At 35.3% G+C, this 17,780-nt stretch overlaps 3 non-coding genes across 3 annotated transcripts; all 3 read right to left on the bottom strand.

Moving 5' to 3' along the window:
- Positions 1-12,607: 12,607 nt before the first annotated feature.
- Positions 12,608-12,679, bottom strand: TRNAD-GUC (transfer RNA aspartic acid (anticodon GUC)). The gene has a single exon. It is a non-coding gene; the product is annotated as a tRNA-Asp (tRNA).
- A 1,338-nt stretch (positions 12,680-14,017) lies between these two features.
- TRNAD-GUC (transfer RNA aspartic acid (anticodon GUC)) lies at positions 14,018-14,089 on the bottom strand. Its single transcript has one exon. It is a non-coding gene; the product is annotated as a tRNA-Asp (tRNA).
- Positions 14,090-15,424: 1,335 nt separating this feature from the next.
- Positions 15,425-15,496, bottom strand: TRNAD-GUC (transfer RNA aspartic acid (anticodon GUC)). The gene has a single exon. It is a non-coding gene; the product is annotated as a tRNA-Asp (tRNA).
- Between the last annotated feature and the right edge of the window lie 2,284 nt (positions 15,497-17,780).

The raw sequence follows: 17,780 nt of genomic DNA, 5'->3' as shown, positions 1-17,780 counted from the left end.
GACCGAATACCTACTGTCAAGCGTTGTTTTAATCACAAATTTATTTGGATCCCTTGCAGGAAACAGGAAGAAGTATAAATCACATAAACATCAAAATACCTCTTTATATCGTCTCGACCATGTCATTTCAATTACATTACTAATTTACCTAGTAGTACTTCGTTTCACTTTAAAATTAGACGAAATTACACATCAATGCCATTACCAATAACGTACAGATAAAGTGATTTGTGAAGTTTCTCGGAATAAAGATCGTATAAAATCAAAGAGAGACTTCGGTTAATGACTGGCACTCTACCAGCTCACCTAATTCTAAACTGATTCTAGTGTTTATGTTCCACAATAGGTTCTATATGCCTCCAAAGTCTCTCGATCACTAATATTTTCCACCACCCCAAGACTTCTTCTGTAAACTTACTTATATATAGCATCATGCGCTCTCTCACCAACATCTAAATCAAACCATCAATTTCCACTTGAAATTTCCATTGGAATCATTATAGTTTCCAAGTAAAGATTATCGATTAGAATTTGTATTTCTAGCTCTCTTCAACGGAGGCACTTTTGACACTCTTCGCTCCCTTTTCACCGTCGCGTACATTTTTCTATCGATGCCTAGGCAAAAAACGTCTTTTCGAGGGCGGTCTTCAAAGAAATCTTCTTCGACATCCATCACGTACAGTTGACATTTTTCTATTTTTGTTGATTTAAATCGATCTTATATTTTTTCACGTAATGAAACATTTACAATCTTTTATTCTCATTTCGATTTATACGACTGATTAGAATTTCGAATAGTCTAATACACATGTTTACAAAATAGGCCATATTAAATGTATTATGGAAAAACATCAGTAACAACGACTTTATAACATTTAGGAAGACATTAAACGAAAAAAAAAACTCTTTTTTTTTTTTTTAATTCTCCAAACCATCGATTGCTATTTGGCTATGCGACAGCAGTGAAACGTCTTCCTTCGTTAATTCTTCAAAAGCTTTGATCAGAGTAAGACAAGAAAGAATGCACGAATGACATGTATGCTCATCCATCTTATTACGCACTTCACGGATAAAGAGTGTTGCTGAACGTTTGGGCCATCAATGTCGTATGGGACATTGAACGAGTGAAATACATTCTATCTCATTAAGAAAAGAACAGTGAAATCTAAAGACTTTTACTCATAACATAAAATACTTTAACAAAACAGCAGTGTTCGATACTCATTTCTTCACACGAATAGACGATGTTACCAGTGAACATCGAAGACGACAGAATAAAATTCAAGAAACACTCGTTTCATTCAATTTCTTCTAAAATAAAGGGTATGAAAATATACACGTACTCCCCGGCGGGGAATCGAACCCGGTCTCCCGCGTGACAGGCGGGGATACTCACCACTATACTACCGAGGACCGAATACCTACTGTCAAGCGTTGTTTTAATCACAAATTTATTTGGATCCCTTGCAGGAAACAGGAAGAAGTATAAATCACATAAACATCAAAATACCTCTTTATATCGTCTCGACCATGTCATTTCAATTACATTACTAATTTACCTAGTAGTACTTCGTTTCACTTTAAAATTAGACGAAATTACACATCAATGCCATTACCAATAACGTACAGATAAAGTGATTTGTGAAGTTTCTCGGAATAAAGATCGTATAAAATCAAAGAGAGACTTCGGTTAATGACTGGCACTCTACCAGCTCACCTAATTCTAAACTGATTCTAGTGTTTATGTTCCACAATAGGTTCTATATGCCTCCAAAGTCTCTCGATCACTAATATTTTCCACCACCCCAAGACTTCTTCTGTAAACTTACTTATATATAGCATCATGCGCTCTCTCACCAACATCTAAATCAAACCATCAATTTCCACTTGAAATTTCCATTGGAATCATTATAGTTTCCAAGTAAAGATTATCGATTAGAATTTGTATTTCTAGCTCTCTTCAACGGAGGCACTTTTGACACTCTTCGCTCCCTTTTCACCGTCGCGTACATTTTTCTATCGATGCCTAGGCAAAAAACGTCTTTTCGAGGGCGGTCTTCAAAGAAATCTTCTTCGACATCCATCACGTACAGTTGACATTTTTCTATTTTTGTTGATTTAAATCGATCTTATATTTTTCACGTAATGAAACATTTACAATCTTTTATTCTCATTTCGATTTATACGACTGATTAGAATTTCGAATAGTCTAATACACATGTTTACAAAATAGGCCATATTAAATGTATTATGGAAAAACATCAGTAACAACGACTTTATAACATTTAGGAAGACATTAAACGAAAAAAAAAACTCTTTTTTTTTTTTTAATTCTCAAACCATCGATTGCTATTTGGCTATGCGACAGCAGTGAAACGTCTTCCTTCGTTAATTCTTCAAAAGCTTTGATCAGAGTAAGACAAGAAAGAATGCACGAATGACATGTATGCTCATCCATCTTATTACGCACTTCACGGATAAAGAGTGTTGCTGAACGTTTGGGCCATCAATGTCGTATGGGACATTGAACGAGTGAAATACATTCTATCTCATTAAGAAAAGAACAGTGAAATCTAAAGACTTTTACTCATAACATAAAATACTTTAACAAAACAGCAGTGTTCGATACTCATTTCTTCACACGAATAGACGATGTTACCAGTGAACATCGAAGACGACAGAATAAAATTCAAGAAACACTCGTTTCATTCGAATTTCTTCTAAAATAAAGGGTATGAAAATATACACGTACTCCCCGGCGGGGAATCGAACCCGGTCTCCCGCGTGACAGGCGGGGATACTCACCACTATACTACCGAGGACCGAATACCTACTGTCAAGCGTTGTTTTAATCACAAATTTATTTGGATCCCTTGCAGGAAACAGGAAGAAGTATAAATCACATAAACATCAAAATACCTCTTTATATCGTCTCGACCATGTCATTTCAATTACATTACTAATTTACCTAGTAGTACTTCGTTTCACTTTAAAATTAGACGAAATTACACATCAATGCCATTACCAATAACGTACAGATAAAGTGATTTGTGAAGTTTCTCGGAATAAAGATCGTATAAAATCAAAGAGAGACTTCGGTTAATGACTGGCACTCTACCAGCTCACCTAATTCTAAACTGATTCTAGTGTTTATGTTCCACAATAGGTTCTATATGCCTCCAAAGTCTCTCGATCACTAATATTTTCCACCACCCCAAGACTTCTTCTGTAAACTTACTTATATATAGCATCATGCGCTCTCTCACCAACATCTAAATCAAACCATCAATTTCCACTTGAAATTTCCATTGGAATCATTATAGTTTCCAAGTAAAGATTATCGATTAGAATTTGTATTTCTAGCTCTCTTCAACGGAGGCACTTTTGACACTCTTCGCTCCCTTTTCACCGTCGCGTACATTTTTCTATCGATGCCTAGGCAAAAAACGTCTTTTCGAGGGCGGTCTTCAAAGAAATCTTCTTCGACATCCATCACGTACAGTTGACATTTTTCTATTTTTGTTGATTTAAATCGATCTTATATTTTTTCACGTAATGAAACATTTACAATCTTTTATTCTCATTTCGATTTATACGACTGATTAGAATTTCGAATAGTCTAATACACATGTTTACAAAATAGGCCATATTAAATGTATTATGGAAAAACATCAGTAACAACGACTTTATAACATTTAGGAAGACATTAAACGAAAAAAAAACTCTTTTTTTTTTTTTTAATTCTCAAACCATCGATTGCTATTTGGCTATGCGACAGCAGTGAAACGTCTTCCTTCGTTAATTCTTCAAAAGCTTTGATCAGAGTAAGACAAGAAAGAATGCACGAATGACATGTATGCTCATCCATCTTATTACGCACTTCACGGATAAAGAGTGTTGCTGAACGTTTGGGCCATCAATGTCGTATGGGACATTGAACGAGTGAAATACATTCTATCTCATTAAGAAAAGAACAGTGAAATCTAAAGACTTTTACTCATAACATAAAATACTTTAACAAAACAGCAGTGTTCGATACTCATTTCTTCACACGAATAGACGATGTTACCAGTGAACATCGAAGACGACAGAATAAAATTCAAGAAACACTCGTTTCATTCAATTTCTTCTAAAATAAAGGGTATGAAAATATACACGTACTCCCCGGCGGGAATCGAACCCCGGTCTCCCGCGTGACAGGCGGGGATACTCACCACTATACTACCGAGGACCGAATACCTACTGTCAAGCGTTGTTTTAATCACAAATTTATTTGGATCCCTTGCAGGAAACAGGAAGAAGTATAAATCACATAAACATCAAAATACCTCTTTATATCGTCTCGACCATGTCATTTCAATTACATTACTAATTTACCTAGTAGTACTTCGTTTCACTTTAAAATTAGACGAAATTACACATCAATGCCATTACCAATAACGTACAGATAAAGTGATTTGTGAAGTTTCTCGGAATAAAGATCGTATAAAATCAAAGAGAGACTTCGGTTAATGACTGGCACTCTACCAGCTCACCTAATTCTAAACTGATTCTAGTGTTTATGTTCCACAATAGGTTCTATATGCCTCCAAAGTCTCTCGATCACTAATATTTTCCACCACCCCAAGACTTCTTCTGTAAACTTACTTATATATAGCATCATGCGCTCTCTCACCAACATCTAAATCAAACCATCAATTTCCACTTGAAATTTCCATTGGAATCATTATAGTTTCCAAGTAAAGATTATCGATTAGAATTTGTATTTCTAGCTCTCTTCAACGGAGGCACTTTTGACACTCTTCGCTCCCTTTTCACCGTCGCGTACATTTTTCTATCGATGCCTAGGCAAAAAACGTCTTTTCGAGGGCGGTCTTCAAAGAAATCTTCTTCGACATCCATCACGTACAGTTGACATTTTTCTATTTTTGTTGATTTAAATCGATCTTATATTTTTTCACGTAATGAAACATTTACAATCTTTTATTCTCATTTCGATTTATACGACTGATTAGAATTTCGAATAGTCTAATACACATGTTTACAAAATAGGCCATATTAAATGTATTATGGAAAAACATCAGTAACAACGACTTTATAACATTTAGGAAGACATTAAACGAAAAAAAAAACTCTTTTTTTTTTTTTAATTCTCCAAACCATCGATTGCTATTTGGCTATGCGACAGCAGTGAAACGTCTTCCTTCGTTAATTCTTCAAAAGCTTTGATCAGAGTAAGACAAGAAAGAATGCACGAATGACATGTATGCTCATCCATCTTATTACGCACTTCACGGATAAAGAGTGTTGCTGAACGTTTGGGCCATCAATGTCGTATGGGACATTGAACGAGTGAAATACATTCTATCTCATTAAGAAAAGAACAGTGAAATCTAAAGACTTTTACTCATAACATAAAATACTTTAACAAAACAGCAGTGTTCGATACTCATTTCTTCACACGAATAGACGATGTTACCAGTGAACATCGAAGACGACAGAATAAAATTCAAGAAACACTCGTTTCATTCAAATTTCTTCTAAAATAAAGGGTATGAAAATATACACGTACTCCCCGGCGGGAATCGAACCCCGGTCTCCCGCGTGACAGGCGGGGATACTCACCACTATACTACCGAGGACCGAATACCTACTGTCAAGCGTTGTTTTAATCACAAATTTATTTGGATCCCTTGCAGGAAACAGGAAGAAGTATAAATCACATAAACATCAAAATACCTCTTTATATCGTCTCGACCATGTCATTTCAATTACATTACTAATTTACCTAGTAGTACTTCGTTTCACTTTAAAATTAGACGAAATTACACATCAATGCCATTACCAATAACGTACAGATAAAGTGATTTGTGAAGTTTCTCGGAATAAAGATCGTATAAAATCAAAGAGAGACTTCGGTTAATGACTGGCACTCTACCAGCTCACCTAATTCTAAACTGATTCTAGTGTTTATGTTCCACAATAGGTTCTATATGCCTCCAAAGTCTCTCGATCACTAATATTTTCCACCACCCCAAGACTTCTTCTGTAAACTTACTTATATATAGCATCATGCGCTCTCTCACCAACATCTAAATCAAACCATCAATTTCCACTTGAAATTTCCATTGGAATCATTATAGTTTCCAAGTAAAGATTATCGATTAGAATTTGTATTTCTAGCTCTCTTCAACGGAGGCACTTTTGACACTCTTCGCTCCCTTTTCACCGTCGCGTACATTTTTCTATCGATGCCTAGGCAAAAAACGTCTTTTCGAGGGCGGTCTTCAAAGAAATCTTCTTCGACATCCATCACGTACAGTTGACATTTTTCTATTTTTGTTGATTTAAATCGATCTTATATTTTTTCACGTAATGAAACATTTACAATCTTTTATTCTCATTTCGATTTATACGACTGATTAGAATTTCGAATAGTCTAATACACATGTTTACAAAATAGGCCATATTAAATGTATTATGGAAAAACATCAGTAACAACGACTTTATAACATTTAGGAAGACATTAAACGAAAAAAAAAACTTTTTTTTTTTTTAATTCTCAAACCATCGATTGCTATTTGGCTATGCGACAGCAGTGAAACGTCTTCCTTCGTTAATTCTTCAAAAGCTTTGATCAGAGTAAGACAAGAAAGAATGCACGAATGACATGTATGCTCATCCATCTTATTACGCACTTCACGGATAAAGAGTGTTGCTGAACGTTTGGGCCATCAATGTCGTATGGGACATTGAACGAGTGAAATACATTCTATCTCATTAAGAAAAGAACAGTGAAATCTAAAGACTTTTACTCATAACATAAAATACTTTAACAAAACAGCAGTGTTCGATACTCATTTCTTCACACGAATAGACGATGTTACCAGTGAACATCGAAGACGACAGAATAAAATTCAAGAAACACTCGTTTCATTCAATTTCTTCTAAAATAAAGGGTATGAAAATATACACGTACTCCCCGGCGGGAATCGAACCCGGTCTCCCGCGTGACAGGCGGGGATACTCACCACTATACTACCGAGGACCGAATACCTACTGTCAAGCGTTGTTTTAATCACAAATTTATTTGGATCCCTTGCAGGAAACAGGAAGAAGTATAAATCACATAAACATCAAAATACCTCTTTATATCGTCTCGACCATGTCATTTCAATTACATTACTAATTTACCTAGTAGTACTTCGTTTCACTTTAAAATTAGACGAAATTACACATCAATGCCATTACCAATAACGTACAGATAAAGTGATTTGTGAAGTTTCTCGGAATAAAGATCGTATAAAATCAAAGAGAGACTTCGGTTAATGACTGGCACTCTACCAGCTCACCTAATTCTAAACTGATTCTAGTGTTTATGTTCCACAATAGGTTCTATATGCCTCCAAAGTCTCTCGATCACTAATATTTTCCACCACCCCAAGACTTCTTCTGTAAACTTACTTATATATAGCATCATGCGCTCTCTCACCAACATCTAAATCAAACCATCAATTTCCACTTGAAATTTCCATTGGAATCATTATAGTTTCCAAGTAAAGATTATCGATTAGAATTTGTATTTCTAGCTCTCTTCAACGGAGGCACTTTTGACACTCTTCGCTCCCTTTTCACCGTCGCGTACATTTTTCTATCGATGCCTAGGCAAAAAACGTCTTTTCGAGGGCGGTCTTCAAAGAAATCTTCTTCGACATCCATCACGTACAGTTGACATTTTTCTATTTTTGTTGATTTAAATCGATCTTATATTTTTTCACGTAATGAAACATTTACAATCTTTTATTCTCATTTCGATTTATACGACTGATTAGAATTTCGAATAGTCTAATACACATGTTTACAAAATAGGCCATATTAAATGTATTATGGAAAAACATCAGTAACAACGACTTTATAACATTTAGGAAGACATTAAACGAAAAAAAAAACTCTTTTTTTTTTTTTAATTCTCCAAACCATCGATTGCTATTTGGCTATGCGACAGCAGTGAAACGTCTTCCTTCGTTAATTCTTCAAAAGCTTTGATCAGAGTAAGACAAGAAAGAATGCACGAATGACATGTATGCTCATCCATCTTATTACGCACTTCACGGATAAAGAGTGTTGCTGAACGTTTGGGCCATCAATGTCGTATGGGACATTGAACGAGTGAAATACATTCTATCTCATTAAGAAAAGAACAGTGAAATCTAAAGACTTTTACTCATAACATAAAATACTTTAACAAAACAGCAGTGTTCGATACTCATTTCTTCACACGAATAGACGATGTTACCAGTGAACATCGAAGACGACAGAATAAAATTCAAGAAACACTCGTTTCATTCAATTTCTTCTAAAATAAAGGGTATGAAAATATACACGTACTCCCCGGCGGGGAATCGAACCCGGTCTCCCGCGTGACAGGCGGGGATACTCACCACTATACTACCGAGGACCGAATACCTACTGTCAAGCGTTGTTTTAATCACAAATTTATTTGGATCCCTTGCAGGAAACAGGAAGAAGTATAAATCACATAAACATCAAAATACCTCTTTATATCGTCTCGACCATGTCATTTCAATTACATTACTAATTTACCTAGTAGTACTTCGTTTCACTTTAAAATTAGACGAAATTACACATCAATGCCATTACCAATAACGTACAGATAAAGTGATTTGTGAAGTTTCTCGGAATAAAGATCGTATAAAATCAAAGAGAGACTTCGGTTAATGACTGGCACTCTACCAGCTCACCTAATTCTAAACTGATTCTAGTGTTTATGTTCCACAATAGGTTCTATATGCCTCCAAAGTCTCTCGATCACTAATATTTTCCACCACCCCAAGACTTCTTCTGTAAACTTACTTATATATAGCATCATGCGCTCTCTCACCAACATCTAAATCAAACCATCAATTTCCACTTGAAATTTCCATTGGAATCATTATAGTTTTCAAGTAAAGATTATCGATTAGAATTTGTATTTCTAGCTCTCTTCAACGGAGGCACTTTTGACACTCTTCGCTCCCTTTTCACCGTCGCGTACATTTTTCTATCGATGCCTAGGCAAAAACGTCTTTTCGAGGGCGGTCTTCAAAGAAATCTTCTTCGACATCCATCACGTACAGTTGACATTTTTCTATTTTTGTTGATTTAAATCGATCTTATATTTTTCACGTAATGAAACATTTACAATCTTTTATTCTCATTTCGATTTATACGACTGATTAGAATTTCGAATAGTCTAATACACATGTTTACAAAATAGGCCATATTAAATGTATTATGGAAAACATCAGTAACAACGACTTTATAACATTTAGGAAGACATTAAACGAAAAAAAAACTCTTTTTTTTTTTTAATTCTCAAACCATCGATTGCTATTTGGCTATGCGACAGCAGTGAAACGTCTTCCTTCGTTAATTCTTCAAAAGCTTTGATCAGAGTAAGACAAGAAAGAATGCACGAATGACATGTATGCTCATCCATCTTATTACGCACTTCACGGATAAAGAGTGTTGCTGAACGTTTGGGCCATCAATGTCGTATGGGACATTGAACGAGTGAAATACATTCTATCTCATTAAGAAAAGAACAGTGAAATCTAAAGACTTTTACTCATAACATAAAATACTTTAACAAAACAGCAGTGTTCGATACTCATTTCTTCACACGAATAGACGATGTTACCAGTGAACATCGAAGACGACAGAATAAAATTCAAGAAACACTCGTTTCATTCGAATTTCTTCTAAAATAAAGGGTATGAAAATATACACGTACTCCCCGGCGGGAATCGAACCCGGTCTCCCGCGTGACAGGCGGGGATACTCACCACTATACTACCGAGGACCGAATACCTACTGTCAAGCGTTGTTTTAATCACAAATTTATTTGGATCCCTTGCAGGAAACAGGAAGAAGTATAAATCACATAAACATCAAAATACCTCTTTATATCGTCTCGACCATGTCATTTCAATTACATTACTAATTTACCTAGTAGTACTTCGTTTCACTTTAAAATTAGACGAAATTACACATCAATGCCATTACCAATAACGTACAGATAAAGTGATTTGTGAAGTTTCTCGGAATAAAGATCGTATAAAATCAAAGAGAGACTTCGGTTAATGACTGGCACTCTACCAGCTCACCTAATTCTAAACTGATTCTAGTGTTTATGTTCCACAATAGGTTCTATATGCCTCCAAAGTCTCTCGATCACTAATATTTTCCACCACCCCAAGACTTCTTCTGTAAACTTACTTATATATAGCATCATGCGCTCTCTCACCAACATCTAAATCAAACCATCAATTTCCACTTGAAATTTCCATTGGAATCATTATAGTTTTCAAGTAAAGATTATCGATTAGAATTTGTATTTCTAGCTCTCTTCAACGGAGGCACTTTTGACACTCTTCGCTCCCTTTTCACCGTCGCGTACATTTTTCTATCGATGCCTAGGCAAAAAACGTCTTTTCGAGGGCGGTCTTCAAAGAAATCTTCTTCGACATCCATCACGTACAGTTGACATTTTTCTATTTTTGTTGATTTAAATCGATCTTATATTTTTCACGTAATGAAACATTTACAATCTTTTATTCTCATTTCGATTTATACGACTGATTAGAATTTCGAATAGTCTAATACACATGTTTACAAAATAGGCCATATTAAATGTATTATGGAAAAACATCAGTAACAACGACTTTATAACATTTAGGAAGACATTAAACGAAAAAAAAAACTCTTTTTTTTTTTTTATTCTCCAAACCATCGATTGCTATTTGGCTATGCGACAGCAGTGAAACGTCTTCCTTCGTTAATTCTTCAAAAGCTTTGATCAGAGTAAGACAAGAAAGAATGCACGAATGACATGTATGCTCATCCATCTTATTACGCACTTCACGGATAAAGAGTGTTGCTGAACGTTTGGGCCATCAATGTCGTATGGGACATTGAACGAGTGAAATACATTCTATCTCATTAAGAAAAGAACAGTGAAATCTAAAGACTTTTACTCATAACATAAAATACTTTAACAAAACAGCAGTGTTCGATACTCATTTCTTCACACGAATAGACGATGTTACCAGTGAACATCGAAGACGACAGAATAAAATTCAAGAAACACTCGTTTCATTCAATTTCTTCTAAAATAAAGGGTATGAAAATATACACGTACTCCCCGGCGGGAATCGAACCCGGTCTCCCGCGTGACAGGCGGGGATACTCACCACTATACTACCGAGGACCGAATACCTACTGTCAAGCGTTGTTTTAATCACAAATTTATTTGGATCCCTTGCAGGAAACAGGAAGAAGTATAAATCACATAAACATCAAAATACCTCTTTATATCGTCTCGACCATGTCATTTCAATTACATTACTAATTTACCTAGTAGTACTTCGTTTCACTTTAAAATTAGACGAAATTACACATCAATGCCATTACCAATAACGTACAGATAAAGTGATTTGTGAAGTTTCTCGGAATAAAGATCGTATAAAATCAAAGAGAGACTTCGGTTAATGACTGGCACTCTACCAGCTCACCTAATTCTAAACTGATTCTAGTGTTTATGTTCCACAATAGGTTCTATATGCCTCCAAAGTCTCTCGATCACTAATATTTTCCACCACCCCAAGACTTCTTCTGTAAACTTACTTATATATAGCATCATGCGCTCTCTCACCAACATCTAAATCAAACCATCAATTTCCACTTGAAATTTCCATTGGAATCATTATAGTTTTCAAGTAAAGATTATCGATTAGAATTTGTATTTCTAGCTCTCTTCAACGGAGGCACTTTTGACACTCTTCGCTCCCTTTTCACCGTCGCGTACATTTTTCTATCGATGCCTAGGCAAAAAACGTCTTTTCGAGGGCGGTCTTCAAAGAAATCTTCTTCGACATCCATCACGTACAGTTGACATTTTTCTATTTTTGTTGATTTAAATCGATCTTATATTTTTTCACGTAATGAAACATTTACAATCTTTTATTCTCATTTCGATTTATACGACTGATTAGAATTTCGAATAGTCTAATACACATGTTTACAAAATAGGCCATATTAAATGTATTATGGAAAAACATCAGTAACAACGACTTTATAACATTTAGGAAGACATTAAACGAAAAAAAAAACTCTTTTTTTTTTTAATTTTCAAACCATCGATTGCTATTTGGCTATGCGACAGCAGTGAAACGTCTTCCTTCGTTAATTCTTCAAAAGCTTTGATCAGAGTAAGACAAGAAAGAATGCACGAATGACATGTATGCTCATCCATCTTATTACGCACTTCACGGATAAAGAGTGTTGCTGAACGTTTGGGCCATCAATGTCGTATGGGACATTGAACGAGTGAAATACATTCTATCTCATTAAGAAAAGAACAGTGAAATCTAAAGACTTTTACTCATAACATAAAATACTTTAACAAAAACAGCAGTGTTCGATACTCATTTCTTCACACGAATAGACGATGTTACCAGTGAACATCGAAGACGACAGAATAAAATTCAAGAAACACTCGTTTCATTCGAATTTCTTCTAAAATAAAGGGTATGAAAATATACACGTACTCCCCGGCGGGGAATCGAACCCCGGTCTCCCGCGTGACAGGCGGGGATACTCACCACTATACTACCGAGGACCGAATACCTACTGTCAAGCGTTGTTTTTAATCACAAATTTATTTGGATCCCTTGCAGGAAACAGGAAGAAGTATAAATCACATAAACATCAAAATACCTCTTTATATCGTCTCGACCATGTCATTTCAATTACATTACTAATTTACCTAGTAGTACTTCGTTTCACTTTAAAATTAGACGAAATTACACATCAATGCCATTACCAATAACGTACAGATAAAGTGATTTGTGAAGTTTCTCGGAATAAAGATCGTATAAAATCAAAGAGAGACTTCGGTTAATGACTGGCACTCTACCAGCTCACCTAATTCTAAACTGATTCTAGTGTTTATGTTCCACAATAGGTTCTATATGCCTCCAAAGTCTCTCGATCACTAATATTTTCCACCACCCCAAGACTTCTTCTGTAAACTTACTTATATATAGCATCATGCGCTCTCTCACCAACATCTAAATCAAACCATCACATTCCACTTGAAATTTCCATTGGAATCATTATAGTTTCCAAGTAAAGATTATCGATTAGAATTTGTATTTCTAGCTCTCTTCAACGGAGGCACTTTTGACACTCTTCGCTCCCTTTTCACCGTCGCGTACATTTTTCTATCGATGCCTAGGCAAAAAACGTCTTTTCGAGGGCGGTCTTCAAAGAAATCTTCTTCGACATCCATCACGTACAGTTGACATTTTTCTATTTTTGTTGATTTAAATCGATCTTATATTTTTCACGTAATGAAACATTTACAATCTTTTATTCTCATTTCGATTTATACGACTGATTAGAATTTCGAATAGTCTAATACACATGTTTACAAAATAGGCCATATTAAATGTATTATGGAAAAACATCAGTAACAACGACTTTATAACATTTAGGAAGACATTAAACGAAAAAAAAAACTTTTTTTTTTTTTTTCTTCTCAAACCATCGATTGCTATTTGGCTATGCGACAGCAGTGAAACGTCTTCCTTCGTTAATTCTTCAAAAGCTTTGATCAGAGTAAGACAAGAAAGAATGCACGAATGACATGTATGCTCATCCATCTTATTACGCACTTCACGGATAAAGAGTGTTGCTGAACGTTTGGGCCATCAATGTCGTATGGGACATTGAACGAGTGAAATACATTCTATCTCATTAAGAAAAGAACAGTGAAATCTAAAGACTTTTACTCATAACATAAAATACTTTAACAAAAACAGCAGTGTTCGATACTCATTTCTTCACACGAATAGACGATGTTACCAGTGAACATCGAAGACGACAGAATAAAATTCAAGAAACACTCGTTTCATTCAATTTCTTCTAAAATAAAGGGTATGAAAATATACACGTACTCCCCGGCGGGGAATCGAACCCCGGTCTCCCGCGTGACAGGCGGGGATACTCACCACTATACTACCGAGGACCGAATACCTACTGTCAAGCGTTGTTTTTAATCACAAATTTATTTGGATCCCTTGCAGGAAACAGGAAGAAGTATAAATCACATAAACATAAAAATACCTCTTTATATCGTCTCGACCATGTCATTTCAATTACATTACTAATTTACCTAGTAGTACTTCGTTTCACTTTAAAATTAGACGAAATTACACATCAATGCCATTACCAATAACGTACAGATAAAGTGATTTGTGAAGTTTCTCGGAATAAAGATCGTATAAAATCAAAGAGAGACTTCGGTTAATGACTGGCACTCTACCAGCTCACCTAATTCTAAACTGATTCTAGTGTTTATGTTCCACAATAGGTTCTATATGCCTCCAAAGTCTCTCGATCACTAATATTTTCCACCACCCCAAGACTTCTTCTGTAAACTTACTTATATATAGCATCATGCGCTCTCTCACCAACATCTAAATCAAACCACAAATTCCACTTGAAATTTCCATTGGAATCATTATAGTTTTCAAGTAAAGATTATCGATTAGAATTTGTATTTCTAGCTCTCTTCAACGGAGGCACTTTTGACACTCTTCGCTCCCTTTTCACCGTCGCGTACATTTTTCTATCGATGCCTAGGCAAAAAACGTCTTTTCGAGGGCGGTCTTCAAAGAAATCTTCTTCGACATCCATCACGTACAGTTGACATTTTTCTATTTTTGTTGATTTAAATCGATCTTATATTTTTCACGTAATGAAACATTTACAATCTTTTATTCTCATTTCGATTTATACGACTGATTAGAATTTCGAATAGTCTAATACACATGTTTACAAAATAGGCCATATTAAATGTATTATGGAAAAACATCAGTAACAACGACTTTATAACATTTAGGAAGACATTAAACGAAAAAAAAAAACTCTTTTTTTTTAATTTTTCAAACCATCGATTGCTATTTGGCTATGCGACAGCAGTGAAACGTCTTCCTTCGTTAATTCTTCAAAAGCTTTGATCAGAGTAAGACAAGAAAGAATGCACGAATGACATGTATGCTCATCCATCTTATTACGCACTTCACGGATAAAGAGTGTTGCTGAACGTTTGGGCCATCAATGTCGTATGGGACATTGAACGAGTGAAATACATTCTATCTCATTAAGAAAAGAACAGTGAAATCTAAAGACTTTTACTCATAACATAAAATACTTTAACAAAACAGCAGTGTTCGATACTCATTTCTTCACACGAATAGACGATGTTACCAGTGAACATCGAAGACGACAGAATAAAATTCAAGAAACACTCGTTTCATTCAATTTCTTCTAAAATAAAGGGTATGAAAATATACACGTACTCCCCGGCGGGGAATCGAACCCCGGTCTCCCGCGTGACAGGCGGGGATACTCACCACTATACTACCGAGGACCGAATACCTACTGTCAAGCGTTGTTTTTAATCACAAATTTATTTGGATCCCTTGCAGGAAACAGGAAGAAGTATAAATCACATAAACATAAAAATACCTCTTTATATCGTCTCGACCATGTCATTTCAATTACATTACTAATTTACCTAGTAGTACTTCGTTTCACTTTAAAATTAGACGAAATTACACATCAATGCCATTACCAATAACGTACAGATAAAGTGATTTGTGAAGTTTCTCGGAATAAAGATCGTATAAAATCAAAGAGAGACTTCGGTTAATGACTGGCACTCTACCAGCTCACCTAATTCTAAACTGATTCTAGTGTTTATGTTCCACAATAGGTTCTATATGCCTCCAAAGTCTCTCGATCACTAATATTTTCCACCACCCCAAGACTTCTTCTGTAAACTTACTTATATATAGCATCATGCGCTCTCTCACCAACATCTAAATCAAACCACAAATTCCACTTGAAATTTCCATTGGAATCATTATAGTTTTCAAGTAAAGATTATCGATTAGAATTTGTATTTCTAGCTCTCTTCAACGGAGGCACTTTTGACACTCTTCGCTCCCTTTTCACCGTCGCGTACATTTTTCTATCGATGCCTAGGCAAAAAACGTCTTTTCGAGGGCGGTCTTCAAAGAAATCTTCTTCGACATCCATCACGTACAGTTGACATTTTTCTATTTTTGTTGATTTAAATCGATCTTATATTTTTCACGTAATGAAACATTTACAATCTTTTATTCTCATTTCGATTTATACGACTGATTAGAATTTCGAATAGTCTAATACACATGTTTACAAAATAGGCCATATTAAATGTATTATGGAAAAACATCAGTAACAACGACTTTATAACATTTAGGAAGACATTAAACGAAAAAAAAACTCTTTTTTTTTTTTTCTCTCAAACCATCGATTGCTATTTGGCTATGCGACAGCAGTGAAACGTCTTCCTTCGTTAATTCTTCAAAAGCTTTGATCAGAGTAAGACAAGAAAGAATGCACGAATGACATGTATGCTCATCCATCTTATTACGCACTTCACGGATAAAGAGTGTTGCTGAACGTTTGGGCCATCAATGTCGTATGGGACATTGAACGAGTGAAATACATTCTATCTCATTAAGAAAAGAACAGTGAAATCTAAAGACTTTTACTCATAACATAAAATACTTTAACAAAACAGCAGTGTTCGATACTCATTTCTTCACACGAATAGACGATGTTACCAGTGAACATCGAAGACGACAGAATAAAATTCAAGAAACACTCGTTTCATTCAATTTCTTCTAAAATAAAGGGTATGAAAATATACACGTACTCCCCGGCGGGGAATCGAACCCGGTCTCCCGCGTGACAGGCGGGGATACTCACCACTATACTACCGAGGACCGAATACCTACTGTCAAGCGTTGTTTTTAATCACAAATTTATTTGGATCCCTTGCAGGAAACAGGAAGAAGTATAAATCACATAAACATAAAAATACCTCTTTATATCGTCTCGACCATGTCATTTCAATTACATTACTAATTTACCTAGTAGTACTTCGTTTCACTTTAAAATTAGACGAAATTACACATCAATGCCATTACCAATAACGTACAGATAAAGTGATTTGTGAAGTTTCTCGGAATAAAGATCGTATAAAATCAAAGAGAGACTTCGGTTAATGACTGGCACTCTACCAGCTCACCTAATTCTAAACTGATTCTAGTGTTTATGTTCCACAATAGGTTCTATATGCCTCCAAAGTCTCTCGATCACTAATATTTTCCACCACCCCAAGACTTCTTCTGTAAACTTACTTATATATAGCATCATGCGCTCTCTCACCAACATCTAAATCAAACCACAAATTCCACTTGAAATTTCCATTGGAATCATTATAGTTTTCAAGTAAAGATTATCGATTAGAATTTGTATTTCTAGCTCTCTTCAACGGAGGCACTTTTGACACTCTTCGCTCCCTTTTCACCGTCGCGTACATTTTTCTATCGATGCCTAGGCAAAAAACGTCTTTTCGAGGGCGGTCTTCAAAGAAATCTTCTTCGACATCCATCACGTACAGTTGACATTTTTCTATTTTTGTTGATTTAAATCGATCTTATATTTTTCACGTAATGAAACATTTACAATCTTTTATTCTCATTTCGATTTATACGACTGATTAGAATTTCGAATAGTCTAATACACATGTTTACAAAATAGGCCATATTAAATGTATTATGGAAAAACATCAGTAACAACGACTTTATAACATTTAGGAA

This window comes from Tachypleus tridentatus, chromosome 9, assembly GCF_004210375.1.
Source record: "Tachypleus tridentatus isolate NWPU-2018 chromosome 9, ASM421037v1, whole genome shotgun sequence".
Lineage (NCBI taxonomy): Eukaryota > Metazoa > Arthropoda > Merostomata > Xiphosura > Limulidae > Tachypleus > Tachypleus tridentatus.
Note: the sequence above shows the minus strand (reverse complement) of the source record. Positions and strands in the feature narration are given on the sequence as shown.